Below are 4,143 nucleotides of genomic sequence, written 5' to 3'. Positions count from 1 at the left end.
TTATGGTTTAATGATGACCAAATGATTAGAATGGATGTATTTAAATGAAAAAGTTTGGCTGCCATAATATTTGATGTAGAGAAATCACTGGGCATTGAACGTATATATGCCCAGTTTATAAATTTCATTTCTTTTGGACTAATTTAGTGACCAAATCCACAGTACTCCTCACGTTTCCTCTAAATGGGTATGACTTAATGTTAAAAAGGATCTACGGAAACAGAATGGATGCTGGTTTTTTTTTTTTGTGTTGACGTTTTCTATAGCAAGTCTAGGAAAACTGAAGGGGTTATACGCATCAGGTCATTTAAGCATTAGGATAATTATGTCTGTTGGTTTAGTAAGAACCGCTGTTGAAACAAATTGTTTGTGCTTTGTTAGCGGCATTAAGAGAGCAAATGGATTGATAATTGGTTTCTTTGCTTAGTAATTTTGCTTGCCCGATTGTGGATAAAGAGAGGCAGAAGGTTGGTTTGTTTATGGAATGGAACGAGAAAGTAGAGTAAAAGTCTGCTAATGTGAAATTTTAGAACTACGAGAAGATCGAGAACATTCAGAGACGCTCAGGAAAGGAAAGACGACTTTGTGAGTTCGTTGGCTCGACTTTGAGGTAGGTTACGGTTTACCTCATAGTGAGACTTCGATTAGCGAAGCATATGTTTAGATGATATTGTTGGAGAATGCATGTAAGCCTTCGGGTGCGAAGTTGGGATGGATATTGTCTTAGGTTGAGCCTTGTTGTATGATTTGGGGGCTAGCCACCTCGTTGTGTTGCTAACTCATCTTGATCTATTTATTTGTTGGCTCGTTGACACGTTGAGATATTGGTAATTGTGACTAGTGATAGTTCATGGCCATGATATTGCGGTACTTTACTTAATTGATATTGAGATGAGAATGGTGATTCCATTATGGCTTATTGTCTAGCCTTATTACTGATATTACTTGTATGCCATGTGTGGTACCGTTTCGGATTGAATTGGTTGTTAACATTACATTTCATCATACTCATATGCACTTCCATGATACATTGATATATGCATGGTTATGGCACTAATGATGATATGTGAGAGAGTGTAGCCTCCGAGGTTCTTGCCGGAGAGCGTAAAAGAGAGATGAGTGTTTGTTGCCCGAGCTTTCTTGCCGGGAACGATGGAGTGTCCGATGCCCGAGGTCTTTGTTGGGATCGTGAGAGTGTGCTCGTGATCCGAGGTTATATTCCGGAGCGAGTGGTACATGGACTTCGCGGGTCCCCCATGGGTCATGATCGCCGAGACGTGGAGTTACTCCGTCCGGGACATGTTGTACAAAGCTGCATATGCATTGCATTCATCCTACATACATTATTGCATTGCATTGTATCTTGGTTCCTGTTGATTGTTGTGATACTACTGTGATGTACTGATTCAGATTGATTATACTGAGACTTGGCACAATTGGGTTTAGATGCTATAACATAAAAGATGACTTGTTCTGTGGATATGGATTCATGTTGACTTGTACTTGTTGGTTTATGTGTTTATCTTGCTTGTTGTCTTTATATACGTTAACTAGTCTTAGTCGGCCTATGATACCTACCAGTACTTGTTGTTTGTACTGACCTGCACTTGCTGCATTCTTTTATGAATGAAGAGTACCAGCTGAGATCGACTTCTACTCTTCGTGGCTAATATTCGAGGATTGCTGATTCGAGCCCTTCAGGGTGAGCATGAGGACGTTCGCTGCCTGAAGACTCTTTTTATCATTATGTCTTTATTTCCATTCTGAGACATGATCTTTGAGGCTACTATGTATTATTTTGATTCAGACTTGTAGTATTTAGTTAGATGCTCTTGTATGACCAGACCAGATACTGGGGTGGATTTCATTTACTTCTGCATTTTTTTTTTATATTATGATTGTGAGACTTACGCTATTTTCTCTTAGTTGTGAATGTTGAGTTAAGGGTTCGCCTGACCGACTTGAAAAAGGTAGGTGCTCACATGACCTAGGCAAAAATGGGTCGTGACATTTTCAAGAGTGATCCTTTTGTTTGAAGATATCATTTGCTCGAATCGAATATTAAAGTATATATCAAGGATTACCAATTCAAAAAGTACATAAGCTTATCCATTTTTATGTTAGAATGAACAAAATAGTAATTAAAGGGGGGCGGCTACACATGCCCCCTTTTGAAAACCATTTCAGCCATTCCGTGTTACGTCTTGCATTAAGCGATCAGAATTTATCACTTTCCTTATGCTTCCTGCATATCCCGTCATCTTCTATTGATCAACCATAAGGCACTGAAGTTTTATTACCATAGAAATTACTTAGGGATTTTATTGTTGTGAATAAACTCCCAGGTAAATTTCTTGGAGATTTATTACCATAGAATTACTTGGAGATTTTATTACTGTGAATTTAGTTGAAAATTATTCATTAGAAATTTAAGAAATTATATATTTTTAGAAGTTACAAAAATTAATGATTCAATACAAATTAAATAATTTACCTTGCGGATACGATTTTGGATTTTCAAGTGGTCCTTCTATTTGGATTTTCTAGTGGTCAGTTTGGATTTTCAAGTTGTCCTTTTGTTTGGATTTTCAAGTGGTCCTTTTGTTTGAAGATATCATTTGCTCAAATAGAACATTAAAGCATATCTCAAGGATTATCAATTCAAAAAGTACATATAACACGTGTGTTTCATTTGAAGCAGAAGGGATTGTTAACTCAATTAGTTGTATTGTTGGAAGTCATCCGAAATTCCCAAAATGCCCTTGTTGGTTCTACGCCATTCCAAGCCCAAAGTACAACTTTTGTAAGCTGTGTTCGTCCATGTTCGTCCACCCAAAGTGTCATTTCTAATATATAGTAAAGTAAAGTTTAAGAGTTTCAAAAGATATATATTCTAAAAAAACTATTTTTTGATCAAATAAATTTTTTCAACTAAAATAATTATCCTTTTTAATTCCATAAAAAGTAAATACGTTATAATTCTAATTTATCTATTTTAATATACTTAATTATGGATATACCTCACATGAGATGTAAGCATATGATTTTCATAATATATATAAAAAAAAATTAAATGCATAAGGTGTATTCAAAATTAAATCATATTATAAAAACGTTTAGTGTCATTAACACAAAAAATTATAGAAAGAAATGAATATTTTTACCTCTTTGATTTAATAGACGAGAGAGAATAATGTGGTACTTCTTGTACCACATCTGGCAAAAACAACAAGAACTTGCGGTTTATTAGGAACAACTACCGATATATCTAAGAAGATAACTGGCACGTACACATCTTCTAAGAGTTAAAACTTGCTACCAAGGTTGGGTAATGGTGTTTACTATATACAGTTGGGTGTATTGTAGTCAACTGTACATTGTAGTCAAGCAAATATGGACAAATTAAATTATGAATTAAAATGACAAATTTAAAGCTGGGTTAATAAATTAAGAATTAAATAATGTCTACGACAAATTAGACATGGATAAATCAAATTAAAATAATTAATCCTCTCTTCCACAATTTTGCCAAGAAATTCCTTGTGGATTACCTAGGATTTTTTCATGCGGATTTACTTGTGAAGCAAATATGGACAAATTAAATTATGAATTAAAATGACAAATTTAAAGATGGGTTAATAAACTAAGAATTAAATAATGTCTACGACAAATTAGACATGGATAAATCAAATTAAAATAATTAATCCTCTCTTCCACAATTTTTCCAAGAAATTCCTTGTGGATTACCTACGATTTTTTCATGCGGATTTACTTGTGAAAAAATTCGCAAGAAAATTCCTTTTTTCATGATCTTTTACCAATTTTGTTTCCGAACAGTTAGTATTTTTGGCAAGAAATTCCGCAAGTAACTTACTGCAAAATCAAAATCCCCAAGTAAATTAGCTGGGGACTTTTAAATCCTCAGGTAATAATTACCCAAGAGCTTTTTTCCAACGGATTTTGTGTAGCCGAAAAATTCGCAAGAAACTTATTTACCTGCGAATTTTTCTTCAAAATCAAAAAGAAAATCCCCATGTAATCTGAGTTTTTCTAGTAAAGACAAGTACCTACTTTGACTTCTAAAAAGGCTCAGGACCTTCTATCTTATGTCATTAAAAGAGAGTTCCTTGCTTTAATTTGTCT

The sequence above is a fragment of the Lycium barbarum genome, chromosome 7 (assembly GCF_019175385.1).
Source record: "Lycium barbarum isolate Lr01 chromosome 7, ASM1917538v2, whole genome shotgun sequence".
NCBI classification, from domain to species: domain Eukaryota; kingdom Viridiplantae; phylum Streptophyta; class Magnoliopsida; order Solanales; family Solanaceae; genus Lycium; species Lycium barbarum.
This window is presented reverse-complemented; position numbering follows the sequence as displayed.